This window comes from Erpetoichthys calabaricus, chromosome 1, assembly GCF_900747795.2.
Source record: "Erpetoichthys calabaricus chromosome 1, fErpCal1.3, whole genome shotgun sequence".
NCBI classification, from domain to species: domain Eukaryota; kingdom Metazoa; phylum Chordata; class Cladistia; order Polypteriformes; family Polypteridae; genus Erpetoichthys; species Erpetoichthys calabaricus.
The window spans coordinates 310322760-310338563 of NC_041394.2; positions in this window are offsets into that span (position 1 = coordinate 310322760).

Here is a 15804-nt window from a genome sequence, read left to right on the forward strand (position 1 = left end):
TCAAGGTCACTCACATTTGGAAGTGTAGGTAGAAACAGCAAGAGACAGAAGTAACTCCTTTTCTTGTTCACGAGCCTATTTTAAATAACGACTGTCATCTCTGAACAACCTTTCCTCTTCGGAGCCATGCACCATTGCTTTAAACCGCTTTCCTCTGGAAAGCTCAATCAATTTATCCTTAACTCACATTGATTTTCCATTATCTTGATCCTTAAAGTCTTGGCCATTCTTAGGTAGAAATAAAGGGATTCCAGCAGCTTTTTAAATAATATATTCCATTCTCATTTTATTCTTTGCCAGGGCTGGAATCACTCCCAGAAAGAAGAAGAAAAAGCAATCTCCTTATTGATAGGAGGATAAAAAGAAAATACTGCTTCTGATTTGCAGTTTTTTTCTCATCTACTTAAACATGGCTATAATTTGTAGATGGCCTTTTCCTTGTTAATTAAAAGTATGAGCTGTGTTTAAAGATTTCTGTTAATTGTGCTCATGTCGGCAATGCCACCATATATTCAGTCTCAATCCAAGTGCTCACAGTACACTGAAAAAAAGGGAAATGGCAGGTTGTTACATTTATAAGACTGTATTTACTTTATATTACATGTATTGTTTATGTTCCACTTTTGAACATAACTCGATCATGTTTAATTTTTTGAATCTTGTGGGATGTGCAATATACTAATTTCAGTCATTTAGGTAGAAGTCAAAATAGTTATATTTAGTCCTCGCCGGAAATTAATACGCACCAAGCGGATTTATCATCAGCAGAGGTTGGATAACTTGGCGGTAAAGTCAATTGACTTTCAAAGAAGCAACAGGTTGTTTGTTTGAGTTATTTTCGCTGATTAAGAGCAAAAGGTTAGTGAAATAAAAATTAAAAAAAATAAAAACAAACACACACAACGAGAAATATTCAGATGTTCATTTAAAATACTTAATCACACAGACTAACGTTACTCCGTTTTGCGTTTTTTCTTGTATTCTCTTTTAATGCTTTATCAAGGCAGGCATGGTGGCGCAGTGGTAGAGCTGCTGCCTTGCAGTAAGGAGACCCGGCCTCACTTCCCGGGTCCTCCCTGCGTGGTGTTGCTTTATTGACATGAGCCATATTTATTTAACATAACATAATTAATTATTAAGAGAATGAAAAAGTTTCATTCATTTGATATAAAAATATCATGTTGTTTCAGAATAATTTAGTGCTTTAAGTATAATTAAATTAGTTTTGATTAAAACTATTTTATTATGTGCAACCGATGTACATGTTTTTTATTTTAATCTGACATGCCATTTTTTTCAGTGTAAGTACAATACTGAAAAAAGAAGAATACTGATGGTTTATTGTAATGGTGCACAACAATGAGGTAACCTTAAGAGGTGCTAAAGCTGTAGAATCATAACTAACTATAGTGTGGTGGATCAGTGAGTAGCATTGCCTCCACACAGTTCAGGCCCTTCTGCAGAATGGGGTGCCATCTCTCTCTCTGTCTTTCTCTCTTATGGCAGATATTATCTGAAACCTGTTGCATTAGCACTGTAGAAGAAAATCTGAAATTAAATTAAATCGAACCCCTACTCCAAAACCAAGTTCAGTGGCTTATGGTAGAGATTTAAAAAGAATAAGCCACAACAAATGGGGTATTCTTGAGATTTTATTAACTAGGAACAGTAACCAAAATCAGCCTGCCCATTTCAAACAACTTAAAATTCAATGGCTGCCTATCACATTCTTAGAATATTAGTTTATTCAGAGAATTTCTATTTAGCCAGTGCAGTGGCTGAGCACAAGTGTGCACTGTGGAGTGACATCCCACCTAGAGCTGAATTCTGCTGCAATTTAACTGTTGCTGCTGGGAGACAGAGCCTGATATGTGTTGTCTACTTTTTTTATTTTAGGAGCAACTTCAAAAAAGGTACTGAAGTACCAACAGAGGAGTGAGCCAATTGGCCATAAGCTTAGAAATTGTGTGGTCCTGATGTCATCTAGGGGGCCCAAACAGCATGTGTTTTCCAGGACAGCCCCACAATTAAGTTCCAGTTTAGGTGTCCAAATGTTATGTTTTTCATTAGTGTAACCTAGTTGATATTGCACTGTGCAGAAATGTTCAAATTTATTGCCATGTGTGAAAAGTACATTGAGATACTTTGTAAGACAGTAGCACAATAGAAACCACAGACATTGAACACAACACCACATATTAAATAACAGCATCAGAGGAAATACTCAAGAAATTCTCACGCTGTTCTCATTATGAGCAGCTGTTTAGTAACTTTTTGACCCGAGGATAAAAACTGTCCTTGAATCTACTAGTGTGAGATCTATTCGTTAGCACTGTGGAGGACTGAGAAAGTAACTCTTTGAAATGAGTGAAGTTTTTGATCAAACTGTTAGCCTTTCTATGGCTATGTCTGCTCATCTGGGGTTTCTGCACTAGTAGAGCTGGTAGCCTTATATGGAACTGAAGGCTGGACATTTAGCCAAGAGAAGACCGGAACGTGTTTGATCAACGATGCTGGAGATTATGGGAATAAGATGGCCAAGACTGATTAGCAATGAGAATTTGAGAGAAAAGATTGGTCAAATGAAGGTGAGTGAAGTAGGTTTATACAAAATAATAAGATGGATTCTAGTAGGAAGGAGAAGAGTAGGAAGGCAAAATATGAGGTGGATAGACATGGTGACACAGAAAGCAAGAAACAGAGGAGCAAGAGGAAAAAAAATTAGGAGGAAGTGGCACATGATAAAGAGAAGTGGAGGAAGTTTTATAACAGACAGGGATACAATGTTAAAGGAGACGGAAGCAGGGCTACCTAACTATGGCCATGTCTGTACTATTACATTGTTATTTAAAAATGCAAGACATTAGCTTCCATTTTGGCCTTTTGTCCATACCACTCTGGCATTTTTATCTCTCAAAAATAGAAACGATCTCGAGAGATGTATATTTTTGAAATTGCATTGCAGTGTGGATTGGTGAAAAACAGAAAATTTTGAAAATTGCTGACTCTAATCATTGTCTGATTGTTTTTTTGCTTATTAAATGGCCCTTCCCTGATTGGATCCTGCTCACTTTGCTAGCATTATACAAGCACGTTATTAACAATATTAATTTCACTTCATCATCATTCGAAACTAAACTTTCAGGTTTTTTTGTTTTTTGCATTCATCATTGCTGTTCTGTATGTTTAACTGCAAGAGAATGTCTAGCATTCAGGATACTTCCTCTTCCTGTTTCTGCGGCTATGCGCGTGCCTAGTGTCATAGACATACATTGGGGAGACAGCCTCAGGGCTCATCTTCTGTTAATAGATAGATAGATAGATAGATAGATAGATAGATAGATAGATAGATAGATAGATAGATAGATAGATAGATAGATAGATAGATAGATAGATAGATAGATAGATAGATAGATAGATAGATAGATAGATAGATAGATACTTTATTAATCCCAAGGGGAAATTCACTTACTCCACCAGCACCTTACTGATACAAAAAAACAATATTAAATTAAAGAATGATAATAATGCAGGTAAAAAAACAGACAATAACTTTATATAATGTTAACGTTTACCCTCCCGGGTGGAATTGAAGAATCGCATAGTTTGGGGGAGGAACGATTTTCTCAGTCTGTCACTGGAGCAAAACAGTGACAGCAGTCTGTCGCTGAAGCTGCTCTTCTGTCTGGAGATGACACTGTTTAGTGGATGCAGTGGATTTTCCATAATTGATAGGAGCCTGCTGAGCGCCCGTCGCTCTGCCACAGATGTCAAACTGTCTAGCTCCATGCCAACAATAGAGCCAGCCTTCCTCACCAGTTTGTCCAGGCGTGCGGCGTCTTTTTTCTTAATGCTGCCTCCCCAGCACACTACCGTGTAGAAGAGGGCGCTCGCCACAACCGTCTGATAGAACATCTGCAGCATCTTATTGCAGATGTTGAAGGACGCCAACCTTCTAAGGAAGTATAGCCGGCTCTGTCCTTTCTTACACAGAGCATCAGTACTGGCAGTCCAGTCTAATTTATCATCCAGCTGCACTCCCAGGTATTTATAGGTCTGCACCATCTGCATAATTACACTTCGAACCAGAGGTGGCGCTGTTCCCTAATGCCTTTTCTCTTCTTCTTTCTGTAGAATAGATGATTGACGATCGTTCCACATTTGTCAATCCATCCAGTTTCCACCTTCCTAAACTCACCTCTTCCTGGGGTCCACCTTGAAAACTTGCCCCGATGCCATCTTGGGGCAGTCTGAAGAAAGACTGCTGTCTGAACAGGATGTCATCATTTCTGTTTATTGATTTGCAATTTTGATCTTAATCATCTTTAATACACCAGGTTCATTTAATTGCCAACCCTTTATGACGTGTCCTTTGCTTAATTTATACCAGTCATATGAGTTTCGAATCATTTTAGGGTGGGTGGAGATACTTTTGTAAACAATGTGACCATTTTTGTTTGAAAAAGCTGTTTTCAAATGAAAACATGGTAGCAGGGATATAGTCTAAGATAGAAGATATGTTCTGAACTGGAGGCAGCTGTGTGCCCATCATTTTCTGTGCCAACTTCACCGCCTTATGTGGTGCTGAGATGAACAGCTACCATACTAGGATGTAGTGTAGGTACTGATGATTGCCTGCACTGTGTACCTGTAAAGCAAGATAGATAGATAGATAGAGAGTGGGCAGTGTTGGTCCTGGAGGGCCACAGTGGCTGCAGACTTTTGTTCCAACCCAGTTTCTTAATGATTAGTCAATAATTGCTGATGAAGTGACATTTTGATGCTTCATTTTGGTGGTCTTACTTGTTAAGGTTCCTCACCCTTAATTGCTTTTTCAGTCTTAAACAGCTGCATTCACTGTTCTAATGGCTCCTTCTTAGCAGTAAGATACAAATGACAGCAGCCAGCAGTTCTCCATTTCACTTTTTTCCATTTACACCTGTGTGGATTCATTATACACTATTTGGTTTAATAAAACACTGAATAGAAAAATGTGACAGGCTGAAAATGATCAGTTTTAGGCTTCAAATCATTTGGATGATATTCTTGGAAAGGAAAAAAACTATGATATAAGACTCTAACACATCAGACTAACAAGCCATAAAATTAAATAAGGTCTGAGACTGGCGGGGATTGGTTTCTAATTAAGAAATTGGGGTGGAATGAAAATCTGTAGCCACTGTGACCCTCCAGGACTGACTGTAGAGGCTGACGAGTACACATGAAGACATAAATTAGACAAACACTCCTAAAAAAGGATTGTGGGACACGTGATAAGGTTTTCTGTTGAAAGACTATCCATTTAAAAGGTGGTGAACCCAAAAATATATATGTATCCATTTTGTGCACCTGAATTTTCCAGCAGAGGATTAGAATGAACATATACTGGCTTCTGCAAATATCTGGAAATAACATCTAATGCTATAGAATGTATTACGTGTCATTAGTTTGGAGAAACTTAGTGGCTACTGGTTTTCCTTTGCATTTAAATTTACGTTTCTTCACAGAAGCTTTTGTCCAAAATGTCTTACAAAAGAGGTTAACTTAATTGAGTCTGGAGTCTGAAGTACTGTTTGGGAACAAATATTAGAAGATTACACAACTGATCGCCACAAGTGAGGAGCTCAGAACAAAATACAAGCTAATTACACTTCCTTAGTTACAAAAACCCAACAGTTAATATCAGTTAGACAAAAAATCACCAAACAAGAGAGTCTTCAGATGATTCTTAAACACTTTGAGAGAGTCAGAATTTCAAATGAAAGGTTTAACCTTGTTTCATAGCCAGTAACTACACATGAAAAGAGTATAGATAGAGATTTGATGTCAGATGCTGTTCATCAGAAGACTTGAAAGGGTGAGAAGGAGCACAGGGTCTCACAAGTGTCTCCATATACTGTATATGTACAGGTAGGTGCTGACCCATTGACTACTCTGTGGGTGCCCTGACTGGGAGTCCCAAAGCATGTAAGTTCTAAAAGTACTTAGAAAAAAATGCCCTAGAGTGGGAAATCCTGTCAAAAACCCTGGCTGGACACAAAAATGGTTTCATAGAATCTTTATAAAATAAAATATTTTTTCTTCACAAAAAATGTTCTTCAATAATAACAAAGCTCTATGGAGCACAACGGCGATAAGATTTGCCCAAACCAATATGGCAATCTTATACACCCCATAGACTTAATAAGCAATCCCAAAAATAGTTGAAATAGAAAAATCCTTAAATTCACACAAAGCACAAAAACTCACCACTCCTAAACACAATCAAAATGAACTGCCAGGAACAATGGGAGACTCTCCAGATTTATTAGCGGAGGGCAGATTCTGGTAGGGACTGGCAAGTGGCCCAGCCACTTAGAAGACCACCTACATAACACATGGAACATAACACAAGCTTAGATACAGATACATAACATGTAAAGAATACTAAAAATCATAAACAATAGAAATAGTAACACATGCAAATACAACAAAAAAGTACAACAAAGACCAACAACAAGCTGAGGAAGAACAATGACCGAGATATGATATTAGGCAAGTATTAAGAATATGAAGTTAATATATGCTCCTACAAGGAACAAATGTAGCAATCTGAAAAGTGGAGTAACATTTACCCACCTTGGCTGGTTCAAATCATCTCAGTGGCATTTGAGTACAATACAAATATAACAAGGGATCAAAATGAAATCTGTTTGTTAATGAGATGTTATCAAAATGTAAAAGTACCTGTCTAACCTTACCAGTAGGTAGACTGTCAGGATATCAAAGGGTCTGAGAGTTATTGTTATTTATTTATTTTTGTTGTTTATATGTTCATTTTTTCACATCTTGAGGTGGTTGATGTTATATGTAATCTCAAAAGGAGTACACTGTTGCTGTGATTGTTTCCTTGTCATATTTACTTTGCATTCAAACAGGGCATTGACAGAGCCTAAAATTTACTTACCTTAGGGACATTGAACTTGTGTGTAACTTCAAATAATAAAAGAGATTAAATAATAAGAAAGCCAGACTTTGAAACTAGACATTCCTTTGACTACCATTCTGGTTTCCTTTTTGGTTTTGCTGCTTCATATTTAGGAATTTTTGTTTTTAACCCTCAGAAAGAAAAACAACTACAAGATTGCTAGCATCTAGAATGTATCAGACTTTTCCAAGGCTTTCTAAAATAAAATCACAGTTAACAACTCAATTCATCAGTTATACTCAGAATGTCTTCCCAAAAGCAAAATGGAGGTGTGCAACCATAAAGATGCAGAGTTAGGGAGGAAATACACTTGTAATCAGGATTAGACAAGTGATCAGAGTACAGAGAGAGAAAGTAGAGAATAGTAAATAGTAAAACCCTCCATGTAAAACACTAAACAGAGTCAGGAAACACAGCAAATGTGCCACACTTATATGAAAAAAAAGAAAAGAATGAAAGTTATCCAAAATATGGATGGCAGAAGTTAAGTGCCACCATCTTATATAGTATAAGTGGCATATAATAACAGAATATGCCATATGCCCAGCAACAAGCATGGCATATGACATATACCATTAGACAATATGGACAGGGGCCATGAGAAGATAGTCACAATGTTGTGGGGACCATCCAACAAGCAGAACATAAAATTTTTGAATAAGGATGCAGAAATGGCTTACACATTGTAATTCTTTTTTGTGAACCTTCTTGGTCTTTCAACTCCACTGAGGCTGTTTAAACTCCCAAGCAGCTCAAAATGTAACACCTTAAGCAACTGAAATTATATAGCTTTGCAAAAGTCAGGGAAGTTTTTCTGGAGAGGAAATCCAATAGCCCACAAAAATACATAGTACTCAAGCAAGTAAAAAATAATCAATCTATGAAACTGAAAGTCAACTAATTTTAAAATTAGCAGTGCTTCTTCACCACCACTCAAACTGAGTCCAGTAGTAAATATTACTACCTTCAGTGCTGCTTTTCCAGAAGAGGTCTGAGTCAGTAACAGGTCGAGGGCAGGCTAGAGTGCAATCTTCCAGGCTTTCCGAGAACTTTCAGGCAATCAGAAACATAGTTTTCAAAGTCTATAGCATCTCAGTACTCCTTCCATGTGAGTCTACTAAGGGCCATCCTTACCGAATGCCCAATCCCCTCTTATTGGATTCTCTTGGATCAGAGTGGAGACAACTCCACAGCACTAGGTACTTACAGACTGTCAAATCACTCACTCTTTCCCAAAGATGAGTCTCATTTCATTCCTAATTTGTGTCTCTAAACTGGTCTGGAGTGTTTGTGACTGTGTGTTCTGATTGTCCAGTTTTCTGTCCAGACTTTGTTCTCTCTTTTACCTGATGTTGCCGGTTCCATATGACACTATAATAGACAAACTAGGTTAAAATATTTGCTCATCTCTGCTGCTTGCTAAGCAATTTGTCCAATTGAACAATATAATTTGTCCCAAATTAACGTCACATTACAAACACAGCAGAGAAGATCTCGGCCAGGAAACATAACTTTAACATAATTCATAAGATACAATATCAACTCATTAAATCAACATTAATGCTAAACCTTTGATAAAGAACCTTTGTAAAGAATGATAACTATTGGGACAACACATCATACCTGTCTTGTTTATTAAAATAAAACTTATTTAGAAGACTAATAACAATTGCAATGAAGCTGTATTTGAAATAGCTCTTCAACCTCTGACCTGTGTGAAGTCCCTCTGAACGAACACATTCAGCTTTCCAAAATACTTTTCTTTTAAATATTTTTTATCAGATTTGACTGCTGGGATCTTATTACTTTATTTTTATGCTTTGATCTATCCTGTTCTTGCTATTACCATTAGGGTTTTCTGACCAAACTAGCAGAACATAAGCCAAGCCAGATTTTTAATGCAATTTAAGTCTGGGCCTAAGGTGGAGAACTCCTCTGTGGTAGTCACCTTTGTGCCTCTTTTGAAGCCACTGTTTCCCCCACTTCATAACAGACATTGCACTATAATGAGGTTGAACTCTGTTCTGATACCGTCATGCACGCTGATGGCCTTAATGGCCTTGGCTTTAACAGACCAGAAAATCTGCCCCCAGTGTCTCATAGTTTGCCACTTGCTTTGTTGCACTCTTTAGCCATGAATTGTTGTTTCCATCTATCCATCAATCAATATTTTTATGAAGAGTTCAAGATTTTCATTTTCTGGACATATCCTTCCATCACAAACATGGACCTCTGGAGCTCTGCCAGCTGTCACTACCCAGAACAAAGGCCTTCTTGGTTGGGCTTCAGTGCTCCTGGGAACTTTAAAAAAACTAATCACAGGTATACAAGTTTTCTTTCCTTAGGTCTGTATCACTGAGTCACATTCATGGCTCTTCAGTCTTCATAAGTTTCAGCTGTGTCGTGGGATTTGATAACTAAAATCATATCAATTGAATTACTGAAGTGATCAGAAGTGTTCAAATTTTAGAGTGACCTCTTGACTGAATTTGAAGTGTGAATAATTCTCAAATCAAGGCATTTTATGCTTCCATCATATTCTAAGCAAGATAATAACTAAACCAGCAGTTAATGTGAAATTAAGAGTTTCACCATTGGAACAGGAAGGAAGGAAGGTGTTTAGTATATTTGGGAACATTCCACCTCCCCTATATTTTTTATTTCATCTTCAGTCTTGTCACAGTACTGACGTGGAGACTGCAGTTCCCATTGGGTAGAAGAGATGTGCTGGAGCTGATAGGAGGATACCTTGATCAGCACAAAGGTGCCGGCAAAAGCAGCAAGGATCTCATCAAAGAATGGAGTTGCAGCACTCTTTCTCAACCACTGTGGATTGCAGCTGCATGCTTTGTGGCTTTACTGAATTGTAGTTTTTAATCTCGCTGTGGGCTGTGTGTAGCCATATCACATTTCCAATGGACACTTTTCTTCCCTTTATTTTGTCAGAAATGTATGGTTCAAGAAACAGATGCAATGTTTTACCCCTGCCTTAGGGAGGAAGATTTCTTGCTATATACACCAACAAATTCTAAAAAAATCCTCTACATTTTTTTTTAAAACAAGTTTCAAATTTTATGATTGTGATTTTGCAACACTATCAGTGTACCTGAACAGCACCTTAATACATGGCATCCACGAACCCCAGACAAGGTTTCAGTCAGCCTATGGCAGGGCACATTCACTTACACACAACCATAATCACTCATTAAAGACAATTTACATTTTGCCAGTTTTTATAGTGTTCATTTGCAGGGCATGAGAACAAAGTATCAAGTTTCCATTTTTTAAATTCAATCACACAAAAAAATGCTTAGGATTTTCACTCATTGTGAACATTCTAGAGCACATTTTGTAGAGAAGTAGTATGAAATCCCATATGAATGTGTTGGAATTAGAATTTGCAATTCAACAAAATTTGAAAATGCTATTTTAAAGCACCGCAGGCTAGACAGTAATGAGGAGGAGAGCTCTAACTGAACTCTGTTCCAGCTGTTAAAATATTGTGTCCCTGGCATTTTTTGGGCAGTCTGGCCAGACTGCAGTTTCTGTAAACAGTGCTGACTGGCGAGTGGGCGCTGCATTGAGATGACTCATGCACTCTGCTATTCTTTCCATCATGGCGCTCAAACTATTAGATGGCTTTCAGTCCTTTTGTATACACCACCTGTGTGTATGTGAACCATGTTGGAGTGCTCAATGGACAGGGAGAGTCCACAGTGACGCTTGGACCACTTGTTGAAAGCCTTTTACAAATTGCCCACATTCTGATTGCTGCTGGTGTGGGTCATAAAATTATACTGTAAGAAAAGTTAAATGATGAAATGGATTTGGATTTCTTGCCAGGTTGCTGTCCATCTGGAGCTTTCCCATTCTCTCCAAGTTCTCATGGGTTCTTCTGTTCCTCCCACATTCCAAAGATGGCTCATCTGCTGGCTGTACGTTGTCACTGTGTGAGTTTGTGCATAAGTGTGTCCCGTGATGGACAGCCAACAAATCCAAGCTTTGTTCTTACTTTGCTTCTTGGATAGAGTGCAACTCCACTTGATCATCTTATAAAGAATAAAAGGATGGCTGGCATGTATTTAAACATTCCAATTATTATGCAGTTCATAAATCTGTTAATACATTTACTGAAGCATTTAAAGGCAACCAGTAGCGTAGCGTGGGTGTCAGCCGCCCGGGGCGGAGGAAAATTCCGCTGCCCCCTTATTTAGGTATGGTTCAAATTTTTACAAGATATTATTATTATTTATTGTGAAATTTTGCCGCCCCCTAAAAGTGCCGCACGGGGCGGGCTGCCCCTGCTGAACCCACTATGCTACGCCACTGAAGGCAACCTTCCATATTTTCTGTAAGAAGTAAAACTGAAAAATTACTTTTGGAACATCACAATTTGAACTATGAGCTGGGAGTTAATGGTGTCTAACAAACTGCTGAATAGAGTATTTTTTTATTTCCAATGCAACCCAGTAAAACAGTAGTAAGTGCTGCTGCCTATCACTGTTCACATGGAGTCTGAATGTTCGCCTTAAGTCAACTACCAGCCTTAGGAGTATGGCTGGCCTGTAATGGACTGGCACCCCAGCTGTTTATCACTTTGCACCCAGTTTTGCAAGGATAGGCTTCATCTCACCTAATTCTCTAATCTAGATAGAGCTCTCTCCTTAATGGATTTTTGCACACACATGTAATACTTGAAGAACTTCATAGAACTTCAACAATGTAGCACTGCCATTACTGAATCTCAGTTCAAGCAAGCACTTGTCAGTTGTGTCAAGGCAGACCAAACGTGGGTTTGTATGATCCTGCCAGGTTAGCCTCTCGGGCTACAGGAACACTGTATAAGCCGGCACAAATGACTACCTAGTCACTGCTGATAGATTATTGTCACTTCGTTTTGTATTACACTGTACATCCTAGCAGACACATGAAAGCTTGCTTAAACAACACTTGAATTGTGTGTTACCATGGCAATCTGAAGACTTACTTGAATCAGAGAAAGGCTTCCATCTGCGAAGCTGTGGTGTTCTGTGATCTTTTCTAATTCTTTATGCAAATCCTTATGAGAGCTTTACTGGTCAGAAAATTAAGCAAATGAAGCAAATTTGTAGGCCTACACTCCACGTCACTGCAGCCACAATGTGCCTCCACATCCCCCATGGGGCCACACTGCATTTATTAGTCATAATGCCAACAGCTGAGCACAATATTCTGCCTGTACCATTCATAATATTGTGTATATTGAGCTTTGGGCTCTGCACACACATCCAGATTTATACTCAATACGTCGGCTTCTAAAAGTCGACCCCCACCAAGATACCATGCTTGGAAAAATTGACGTCTAAATGGCTAAGGATTGTACATGAAGAAGCCATTACTAGCATTTGCGGGCAGAAGCAAGTGCATTTTATGTTTTGTTTCTTTGTGCTTGTGCTTTGTCCCCAACCATGTGCAGTATAAACCCATGCAACCAATGGCCAGATTTGTTTGCAAATAATAACTACTGGCTAGTGCCATTTCCTCTGTATCTTTGTTTAACTGGGTGTGATCATGTAGAATTTTTTCAAAAGTGGTCTCTGTTTCAAAGCTCAGCATCTTGCATGAAGTAAAGTCGGGGGCTTGAACTTGAAAAGTTCTTCACGTGTTCTGAATCACTGAGTTCAAGCTTTGAATGTTGCTAATGCTGGTGTAGAATTACAGCATGTCAGTTAAACAATGATAAAGGTGAGATCAAGAATGCAAAATAAATAGCAATGATGTGAAAAATAATGGAAGTAAGGTGATGTGTTGAGCTTAATACTGTATAAAGCCTTACTAAAGCAGGATTAGTTTTATACCTGGAAGATGGCGCAAAGTAATTATTACCAGAGGGCCAGTGTAATTTTAGTCCTGTCCAAACACGAGTGGATCTACCATCAGGGCTTTCTGGGTGAGTTCCTAGGGGCCCATGATGGCAAGGGGCCTTTTCACCAAATTCAACAGTAAAGTCTCCAAGGGTGATCCATCACCATCTCGATCTACCGATTAAGCTAAAGCCAAAAACAAAAGTAAGAACTACTGCACAGTAAATGACTGGGTGTCCTCTTACCACATTGTTAAATATATTACTGACTCTCTGTTAAGGAGCTCTATTCATTAAATCACTCTGGGGCCTGTGTCACCCAAAATGCTCATGCCAGAAACTTTAGATTACATATTCTTTGTGGCAAAGTTTCCTGACAATGGTGCAACAGCTGGAGTGCCAAGCCAGCAGTTCCTCTTTTAATTTGAATTCTTGAAATAAAAAAGACCAAAACAAAATGTAATTGACCAAAAACTGACCTAGCAACTTGCCTCTAGCAATGGGTATAATTTCTAATTGCTGAGAGTTTTGTCTCTCTCTCTCCCTCTCTCCTGGGTTTCTAGGGTCAAACGACAACCTTCTCAGCTTCATCCTTCCATATTTATACACCCTGACCCAAGGAGGGCTGGACTGACATAGCCTGTTAGGGGTGGAGCTATCTTCTCCTTGCAACAGCCCAGGCCCATGGAGAAAGCAGGAGATACCGTTAGTGATTGGGGCCCCCTCTCTCCCCAAGGTTCTGTTTTATGGACTTACCAGAACTGTCCAGATGATCTCAATGCATACGTATGTGAGACCTTTTAACTTTTATAAAACGTCCATAATAAACAATCCTGGGTTAAACCTGTCCTGTGTGAATCAAAATGTCAGTAAAATTATGTAACAGGAACAATTCAAATGAATCTGAATTAATTGTGATCCATTGCTTTACCCTGGGCAGGAAGTGCAAAAAAAATTGTTGGTACTCTTTGTTGTGTGGGCTCAAAAATAGGATGGTAGGTAACCCCTCGGAGGTCTAAAGGTGCACTGATATGCATGTTTTGGAGTCCCTCTTGAAGGTGTGACTGGAAATATTGTTGTTATAGGTAAGGGATGCTAATGAGGTCTGAACTGACTGTAGGCACCAGTACACATACATTAACTACCACCACTCATAAAGCAACAATGAGGATCTGTCAGTATTGACATAAGGCACCAAATGTACCCCATCTTCTGTTGTAAAACTAATACTGTTCATACAGAGCTTATGAGGAGGTTCTGCTCAAGCTTTATAATGCACTGGTGAGGCCTCATCTGGAGTACTGTGTGCAGTTTTGGTCTCCAGGCTACAAAAAGGACATAGCAGCACTAGAAAAGGTCCAGAGAAGAGCAACTAGGGTGATTCCAGGGCTACAGGGGTTGAATTATGAGGAAATATTAAAAGAGCTGAGCCTATACAGTTTAAGCAAAAGAAGATTAAGAGGTGACACGATTAAAGAGTTTAAAATTATGAAGGAAATTAGTACGGTGGATTGAGACTGTTATTTTAAAATGAGTCACAGTTGGAAACTTGTTAAGGGTAAGTTTCGCACAAACATTAGGAAGTTTTTCATTACACATACAACCATAGACACATAGAATAAGCTTCCAAATAGTGTGGCAGACAGTAAGACTTCAGCAACTTTCAAAACTTGAGTTGATGTTATTTTAATAGAATTGGGCGGATAAAACTGGTGAGCCTTGTTGGACTGAATGGCCTGTTCTTGTTCACATTGCTTTAATGCTTTAATGTTCTTAAGAAGGGCTCTGCCTCTTCTGGGTCAATCTGGTCAACTCTTCTGTCCCAAACCAGAGCCCAAAGTGACGGTGTGCCTATTGCTCACTCAGCAGCATCACACCTTCAGAAAAGTGAAGTGGATAGGCAGGCAGACCTTGTAGTGTACTATATGAAGCAAGCCATTGGTTAACTTCAGGTGACAGATAGCAGCAAAATTGATAATTATATCATTTTAAAGCATTTTTGACTACTTTTGTCAGTTTTTCAATTTGTTATACTGAAATTTATTTTAATATTTTTTCTTGTTCTGTCACATCTTTGATATAAGATGTGCTGCTTTCTAGGGATGTTTTCCAGTTGTAGCATTACAGCTTCACCCACTGATTACATGTTAGACGAGGGTTTGCAATGTTTTTTTTTTCTCTGATTTTTACTTTAGAATATTAGAACAATTTTGACGAGGACAGGCAAAGGCTCAGGTTAGAGATACAAGCTCCGCAGTAATGTGACAGTTCTCTTCATTTTATCATTTAATGATATTGTACAACATTCCTGAGGCTATGTGGTCTCAAGAGGTTCTTAGTAATTTAATTTAACTGACATATTGGTGTTAGCATCATACCTGATTATGGTTGGTTCCAGTTCAGTGAAGTTTAAGTAGAAGTGTGGTAGCTTTGAAATTAAATTTGTAGACTGTTTTCTTTGAGGAATGTTTTTGAAATGTTGTAATGTTTTAACATCATTAAATGATAGTATCTCAATTTCAGCATGTCTTTGAAGGAGGAAGCAGTCTGAAAATGAGTCAGCCTGAGAGACAAAGGGAGAAGATTCCAGGATTATCTACTTTTATTGAAGATGACATGGCTTTACTTTTAATTTAATATTACCTGTCTATGCTTAAAAGTTTTCTGTATGTAGAAGGCATAAAAAGAGTAGTGATTGATACAAACTTTTAAGCACACAAAGACTATGTAATACCCAGGCAAAAACCAAACTAATGTGCCAGCTGTAAAAATGCTGGAAGCCATTGTGCCCAAGTTACATTTACATTATACTGTTTAAAAATGTGGAAATTAGGTAGTTGGTACTTCTAGTATATGATTTAATGTTTGTTAATTGACCTTGTTTTTCTTTGACTTTGAAATTATTTTATTGCAGCTGGTTCTGTATTTGTGATTGCTTATGAAGTAATTCTAAGGTGTTCGTTCCCAAAAACAGATCTATCATTAAAATGGCCCA